An 8,906-nucleotide genomic window follows, 5' to 3' on the forward strand; every position below is an offset into this window, starting at 1 on the left:
AAAGTAAACATATATATAATATTAATATATATATATATATATATACAGCCTTGAATGCCTTGCATTTTGGCAAAGTGAACTAATTTTATCTTTTGGCTTCTAAATTATTTAAAACAAACAAAAATGTTGACTTTCATTTTCACATCAATTGATATTCCGGATCTTCTTTTCATAGGATCTAATGTTTCTGAAGGTATAAAGAGGCCACTTATTTCAGTTAACAAGANAATGCCTTGCATTTTGGCAAAGTGAACTAATTTTATCTTTTGGCTTCTAAATTATTTAAAACAAACAAAAATGTTGACTTTCATTTTCACATCAATTGATATTCCGGATCTTCTTTTCATAGGATCTAATGTTTCTGAAGGTATAAAGAGGCCACTTATTTCAGTTAACAAGAAAGTCTGGTCATTTACTCTTTCCAACTAACAAATGTGTGGCAAAGAGTCAAACGTGCCTATATCCAACCTGTGAAATAGCTGTAGTTAAAATATAAGCTGTTTAACATTAAATTTAATGTTAGCAACCTCGCAAATGCCTTCTCTACAAGCCAGGGCCTTGCAGAAAGCCATAAAAGGGAAGGAATATAATTTTGTTTGCTGGCACTTACTGAAAAGCTAAAATAGAATGGTAACAGAAATCATATTTGCCAGCTCTAACCGAAGGAGTTGTGAAACATCATCGCAGAAGATTGTAAGTTATTGTAAAAATGTTGTAGTTACTGTGTTATTAACTATGCTGGATAGGAGTTGAAGCTTTTGTTTAGCTGAAAAGTATTTAGAGCCAAAACAACAATTAAGTAGCATAGAAAGATCTAAATATGTGCTTCAAAATGTATTCCATCCATTGATATAGAGAATTGTAAAATTTAGCTTTAAGTTGAACTATGGTAATTCATTTTTTACTCCCTGATGATAATTAGACTTTTTGCAATGATAGTTTTTAAGTGTGATAATGTAGTTTTCAAGTAATATCTTTGAAATAACTCACTTAGTTTTCCAGTGGATAGACTAGAAGGCAATAAAACTATATGTTGATGATTTCATAAATTCTGAATTTTAAAGCAAAGTTTAGCATGTGCAAGTTGGCTAAAGCACACTTCTAGTAAGAAATGGCTCGATTCATACAGTGAATTATTCTTTTTAAAAGTGGCTCATTGACTGTGGCTTTAGTAATGTAACCCTTTCAAATAACGTGTATGTGTTTATACAGCCTGCACATATTTTGCAAGATTCACAAGCTTCGAATTACGGATTTGTATATAGAATTGCGAGGAAAGTTTGAGTAAAATGCCACTTTGCCAGAACCCTAAAAAAAATCAGTGTCAGCCACGTTTCTTTTTGCCCTTATACTGCACATTTCAGTGCACTTTAAAAAATGACTCCTTATATTGACTACTAAATTATGTCATTACATTTTGCTGGATTTTAAAGTGTAAATGTGAAAGCTTTATGGAATTATTTTTTGTTCCATTTCTAATTATAATCTTTCAATCTATGTGATATCCAAGGGCACATAGTAAGGATGCAAATCAATTTATATCTTTGTAGGGGTTTTTTTAATAAAAAGAAAACTGAAATGTTCTGACTTTTTTTTCTGGGATTGCTTGCTTATACAATCCGAAAAACAAATTTATTTTAAAATTTAAATTCAAATATAAAGCCTTTTGCCAAGATATGCATTTAGCACTTTTTTTTTTTTCTTCCAGAGAACTTTGTTCCCTGTGAGAACAATTTCTACTATTGAGGCTCTAAGGCCCAAAATAGTTTTAAAGTGGGAAAAGTAGTTTTAAAGAACCTTTCTGTCTTAACTGGATTTATTAATGCCTCTTTTCTCCTTCTCTCCACTACCCTCACTCACATACACTTCAAGTCCTCTGATCAACAAACCCACACACTATTTCCTCCCCAGATCAAGTGTCTTGCAGATGCCGTATGGGTTGTTTATGGCCACGGCAATTATAAATGTTATGCAAATGAGTTCCTTGGATACGTGTTAATAAAAGGTACGGATTCAGTGCTACGAACCAGCTGGCTTCTCTGTCTCCAAAAACTGAATTATTACATGTTCTTGGAATAGGTTTAGGCAATGGGTAAATTTGCATCGGCTCCATGTTCTGTAGGGAAATTTCATTTGCTTCAGAATCAGAATAGCAAAACTTGGTTCTTCTGAACCTGGAAGAGAAAATCTTGACCCTGCCTACTTCCTTATTTTAGTGGTTTGGCTAACCAAAGGCAAACACCCTTTAACTATTTGGGGAAGTGCGTTCTTTTATGGGCTTGAGGACTTCTCTAGATTTCTTTTTTACAGCCTCTCCAGCTTTAGTCTGTGATATTTCTTGGTGTCTTCAAACACCTGAAAAGGCAAAACCTCTGCTTTCATTTCTGTAATAGCTTCTCACACTAGGAATGGTCTCTCAATCTCAGTTGCTCATGATTTTTTTCCCCTTTCCTTGGCTTTCCACCAATGATATACCTTAATTTGCTGCTTTGAATTTCTTTTTTTCTTTTTTTAAAAATTTTTTAATGTTTTATTTATTTCTAGGAGAGAGAGAGAGAGAGACAGCGTGAGCAGGGGAGGGTCAGAGAGAGAGAGAGAGTCACAGACTCTGAAACAGGCTCCAGGCTCTGAGCTGGCAGTCAGCACAGAGCCCGACGCGGGGCTCGAACCCACGAACCGCGAGATCATGACCTAAGCGAAAGAAAGTCGGACGCTTAACCAACTAAGCCACCCAGGTGCCCCTGAATTTCTATATTAAAGACCATCCATATCCTGTATATTTCCCTCCTCAGTGTCCTTGCATCTATCAATTCATCAAAGGCCTATGATTCCTAAAAAGATGAGAGTATAAGATATAAGTAGACATTGAGGAGTTGTTTGAAATCTCAAACGAGAATTATTGGTGTTACACCTAGCTGGTATGAATCTACATACTCAAGTTTTCAAGAAACTGCCCATTCTTTTATGATCATAATTAAAAAATATAATTTTGACTCAAAGACCTCTTTCCACTGGAATGACAGGAAATTCAACCCCAGGCACTACTACCTCCCCTGCCTCTCTTTATTCCACCCTGGTTCTGGAGTAGAATTAGGGGGCAGAAATCAAATGAGATACAAAGGCAGTAACGTGTAGTGCCTTTTCAATAATTTGTTCCTCCCCTACCTAGGACCAGCTCATTGTTGATCCTGCTTTGTTTTCTATGTTCTCTTCCATGTTTCCACAGAAGCCGTAAAACTTAATTTCTCTGTGAGTTCTCCCAAATTGTAAATGTGTACTTAAATTATGCCGGTTAAGTGAAATACAGCTTCGAGCCAATTCAGCCCAATGGCATCATTTTACAACCTTTGTCCTGGACGTAATAAATGGCCTAAGGGCACAACCTCAAGATATTTCTGCTTTCTGTTCTTCCCGAAGGCAGTGGTCGGTCTAGCTACCGTTTCTTAACTTTTCAAGGCAAAGAGGTTCTGTGGAGATGTTCACTTAGATCGCCTCCACTCTAACATTTGGTGATTGTAACTTGTTACCTACCAGTTTGTGCTTCCAGATTTTTCTAGCACCAAAGGATATGCACATAGGCACAACAATAACAAATTAATTTTATCAAATAATAAGCATTGTGTGAGTTCTTAATTTAAAAAGTCTAAACAAACGAGAGTTAAACTGTGCTTTACAGTGATGACATTAGTTTTACTATCCAAGTTATAAAAATGGAGCACTTCCTGAAGCTATTTCTAAATGCTCCCATAGCTCAGCAGTTAGGCACACATTTCAGTGGCTTCTGGGCTCAGATTGATCCACACCATGTACCAACATTTTGAGGGAGCTAACAGAGTGGTTTATTTGAGGCAGTAGGAATCTTGTTTTCTCAGTGTTAGTGCCAGCAATGAGCAAGACCTCTGACTTATACAGGTGACACGTAATAAGGATTAATCTATCCCATGTGTTTAGGGACAAAACTACCAAATTAAAGTAGAGGCAAGGAATTCAGAAGAGAGAGATGCTGGCAGAGTTTGCACATACAGCTAAGACAGGCTTTATTGTTAATAGTGAATCGTGTTCTTGGATGCAAATGTAAAATAAGATAACAAAGCACCAGCACAGTGGCTCTGAGATGGTAGGTACTTAACAAAGGCTTAGTAAAAGCAACGGAAAGCCTTCTGATATCAGGTGGAACTGGAGAAAGGGTTTGGCATACTGTTTATTCTTTGCAGATTTTCCATAGCCCCATTACCGTGGGGGAATATATTAGTAGAGGAGAAACAGTAGACGCTAGGATCCCAATGTATGATGGTTTCAAAGACCCCAAGGTCTAGGCAAGAGCCAATAGGTGAGGCTTGAATCTGGACATGGAGGAGGGAAGAAATGGAAATCCAAGTGGCAGAAGATGAGGCAGAGTAAAATGAGTAGGATTTGGTAACAAAGCTATAGAGAGGGATTGGGGTGGGGCAGACTGGACATAGATGTCTACGCGTTAAAGACTGGATGGTAAGAAGGATACAGGATCCCTTAATTAAATTTTAGTAAATGAAGAGTTACTTTCAGAGCATCTATAATCTGCTCTCTTTTGGACAAACCACATCTTGAAATTTTACATCTAGATACTCTGCATTGGCTCCCTTATAGAAATTGATACCAATGGGACAGATTTTTAACCTCTTCTACTTGATCTGAAAAGTCCTTTAACATAAGACCTCAAACTGCATTTCTTGTCTCTAGACAGCACCCTGCAGGCTTGCTATTCGATATCTACTCAAATGCACTAACATTTCCGCCATTTCCAAAGCCGGCGCCTCAGGCCTGTGTGTCTATCTCCAGTGGCTGCTTTCTTCTGCACCTAGCAAACATGAACCCATCCTGGCACACAGTGAAGATGCCACAGTGGTGAAGCCACACCCTCCCCCCACCCCGCCGCTCTCCCTGGCAGAGCTGCTCACCCCTTTTGTTCTCTGCTACAGTAGCTCTCATTCATGACTTCAGTAGTATGTTCCATCTCTAGTGTGTGGGCTTCTTAAGGAATGGCGTCATATCATATTTATCTCCATATTGCATGTACAGTATGGGGTAGCAGATTAAATAATTGCTAATAAGATGATTTGGATATTTTAGAAGAATGGTCTGTGGTGTTAGATGAAAAGTTAACAGTAGGTTAGGGAGAGACAGCAGATAAGGGGATTTGTGTGCTTGTCTGGGGAAAACTGCTCAAATGCACCAGTGAGGGCAAGTCTAGGCTCTGAGTTGCTGGACAGAGAGAATGCCAGGGCAGGAAGAAAGAGTGGAAGGAGCAGACTACCTTTTTTCCCTTGAGTTTATTTATTTATTTTGAGAGAGAGAAAGCAGGAGAGGGGCAGAGAGAGAGGTAGAGAGAGAAAGAAACCCAATCAGACTCCACACTATCAGCACAGAGCCCAGCATGGGGCTTGATCCCACCAATTGTGAGATCACAACCTGAGCCAAAGTTGAGTTTTGGATGCTTAACTGACTGAGCCACCCAGGTGCCCCAGAACAGCCTACCTTTTAAAGAAGCCTAGCTATGAAGTAAGAGAAAGAGGATGGCTCCTTAAGTTGAATGAAACAGTGAGAAAAGTTTATTTAGTTCAGTGACAATTTGGGCCTGCCTTTAGAGAGGAAAAGAGAGGGCTTGACTGAAAAAAGCAAGTGAGGGGGAAATTAAAGGAGCTGGGAGACAGTATGCTTGGGAGATGAGAAGAATTAGGCTAAAACATAAAAGTGATAAGGTTTGGCAAGGAAAATGGAGAAATCTCTCTTCCTCTAAAATAAAAGCAGAAAGAAAAGGTCAGCTGAGATGACGAGTGGAAAGTTCATATTCAATAGCCTAAATCCTCCCAATGAAAGGGATATAAAGATCACCTGCTGACAGGGAGACTGTCAGAAGTAAGGGCAACGAGTAAGAACAAGTAAGGGCAAGTTAATAGAAAATAAACCAGTAAAGTCACAAAAATATTACTAAGAAACACTGAAAACCCAGTCGAGGTCAGGGAGCATAAATTCACAGTCCCAGCAAGACACATTACTATGTGACATCTTTGAGCAATATGCCGCCATCGGATGGGAGTGGAGAAATAGATTGTGTAATATGTTCAGGATTGGGAAATAGTGTGAAGGTGCTAAGGAAAGGAAAGCATACGTCATTGACCGTGGATCTTTAACTGGGTAATGAGACCAAGGAAACAAGGGTGTCTCATAACTTGAAAACAGTACAAAGGGATTAGAACCCAAGAGTCCTGGCAGGACCAAGCAACAGATTCCATAGAAGTTTAACAGCTCATGAGGTGAGGAGGAGGGCATTGTGGACTCAGAGACAGGTTTCAGAATTTGCTATCTTGAAGGACCACTTCTGGGCAACGACCAGGCTGTCTCTGGTGGAGCTGATCAGTCGGGCTGAGAGTCAGAAAGCCCACTGCTGAGGGCGGTGGTAGGGCGGATGAAAGATAGAGTTCCATCCAAGGGTTAAGGTTATAGAAGCTGAGTCTCCTGGAGGTAAGTAATTGGACGCTATGAGGAAAGCAGCAACAACACAAAGAATTCAAAGGAGAATGAGCAAGGATTGCAGAGCCAAAAGCCTGAATGAGAGTGGGGAGGAGGAGTAATTTCTCAATCTCCTGGCTCTGCTTTGGGAGAGGAAGACAAGTAGAAACATCCTTTGAAGAAGGAAAGCAGTATCATGAAGGGAAACCCATAAAGGTAAAAAGCAAGAGGGAGCGTCCTAGGCAAAGTTTATAACGTGAATGAATTGGCTCACAGCAAACAAATGTTAAATATGTACCAAGGGAATATAACACAAAAAGAAATCATATGCCATTCAGAGGTTACCATTTTAAGACATAAAGTGTTTAGAAAACACAGTGTTTGTAGCTAACTATATTGCTGCTATTCATGGCATACTTTAAAGTAACTGCATCTTAGAAAGTATCCTATAACCAGTAGGTTCTGGCCTAGGATTAATTTGAGTATTGATTTATGCTGTAATTTAGGTCATAATTTTTGGATGCTAAACACTTCCTAGATTTCCTCTAACACACAATGAAAAATGTTAACAGATAAGAAAATAATTCACAGCAGTTCAGTAAATTTAGCAGTTTACTAAATTTTACTGGTATAAAATATATACCAGGTACTCTGTGGACAGAAGATGCTCAGAAGCGTCATTAGAGAATAATTCCATTTTTAGGAATGCTGAGGTTTCAAACTATTTTTAATTTTGTCAAGTATGCAAATAATAGTTGAATATGATCAGAAAATTTTATGGCATGTAGAAATAGAGTGTTTTGAACCTTGACGTTTTTTAAAGAGATATATTTACAAGGTTCAAACAAAATAATATTAAAAGATGATAGCACTATTTTAGAACATTAAAATATACTGAAACTAGGTTGTCTGTGAATTCTTACACATAAAAGCCTTAAATCCAAAGCACTTCATTTTGAATGTAAGTATTTATGCTCTGAGAAGATTTGGAAAATATAGGTTTGGGTCTGTCATTTTTGTAATTATTACCATTTTTATAAACTAAATAAATATTCAGAAATTACTTCCTTTGGATAGTAGGTAGAGAGCATACCTATAATGTTTTATATGAAACTTGTATACACTTCTTGTGGTGTTCATATTATCTGATGATTTAATGCATTTTCAGCTTCTAGAATATTAGAAGTTAAAAAAACAAAGTCACTGCATTACCAAAGGAAAAACAGTTTTGAAATGTATTCCTTTATTGTGCTGAATATGGAAAGCAATCTTGGGCTTATACAATTGTCCTATTGGGTAGAAGCAGGAAACCGGTTCCTGATTAAACAACGACCAAACAGCTCATTAACCCTTTCCTGCCTTTCTAGAAAGTCACAGGTATGTGGCTAGCAAACCTCAAGGAGGCACAAAGAGGTATAGGAGCAGTGGGGGGGGGGGGCGCTGTGAAGGCAGCTAAGGCAGCTCTTTGATGATTACGCGGGTTGCTGGTTCTGCTAAGTGGGTCACTGTAAATAGAATCTACCATGTGTACAAATTCTGTCCTATAAAGCAATAGCTCTCCACACAGTGAACGAAAATTGCAAAACAAAAATGCTAATTTTTCATTTTCTGTGATTCTTTTACCACCAAAGTTCCTCTTGTTTCAGGTATTCATTATTAAATTGGCATAATGACTCCAGTCACATCAGTTTGTGCCTGAACGCACTCTCTGTTTTAACGCTCACCTATACTTTCCCCACGCAGGTCCTTTGAAAACAAATTGAGGCAGCATCCAGCTTTAGCCTCATTCAATAAGGTTCTTTTTTATTAAGCTGGTAATTCAATTCAAGGAAAATGAACACTCTCTGCCATTTTTACTAGTTGAGTGGCTTTGAACAAGCAGCTAAACCTCTGGAAAAAAGAAAAAAGATTGGGATGTTTACTTTGAGTATTAAATGAGACCATGTTTATACAGCAGATACTCAACAAATGTTAGATTCCGATGAACTGATTTGCTATTTGGCCAAAAGGAAATTGAGGCCACAAAAGTACAGAGAACTGAAGGGGTAGAAGAAAAACAATAAAAAGAAAATACAGCTAGTTGTTTTGTACCAATAAAGTTCCTTCAGATGTCTTTTACCCAGAGAATTAGATAGGCCCCTCCCAGAATATTTTAAATATACATTTGTTAATTTAACAGGTGTCAGGCATATATATTTATTTAATAAAAGATTACTTCAATGGAGGAATTTGGATAGCCTATGGATACATTGTAATAAGATCTGAGTCCCATTATCTATTGCGTTGGAAACGTTAAAAGCAAGTGGCTTTCCTGGTCAAAAATCATACTTAACGCTGAATTTTTGCATGAAGTAAGTCTGTTCCTGACAGTAGATGAAAGGACAAGGGGTAACAGATGTGCTTGAGGAAACACCTTA

Source organism: Crocuta crocuta, unplaced genomic scaffold (assembly GCF_008692635.1).
Source record: "Crocuta crocuta isolate KB4526 unplaced genomic scaffold, BGI_CrCroc_1.0 scaffold19, whole genome shotgun sequence".
In the NCBI taxonomy this organism is placed as follows: domain Eukaryota; kingdom Metazoa; phylum Chordata; class Mammalia; order Carnivora; family Hyaenidae; genus Crocuta; species Crocuta crocuta.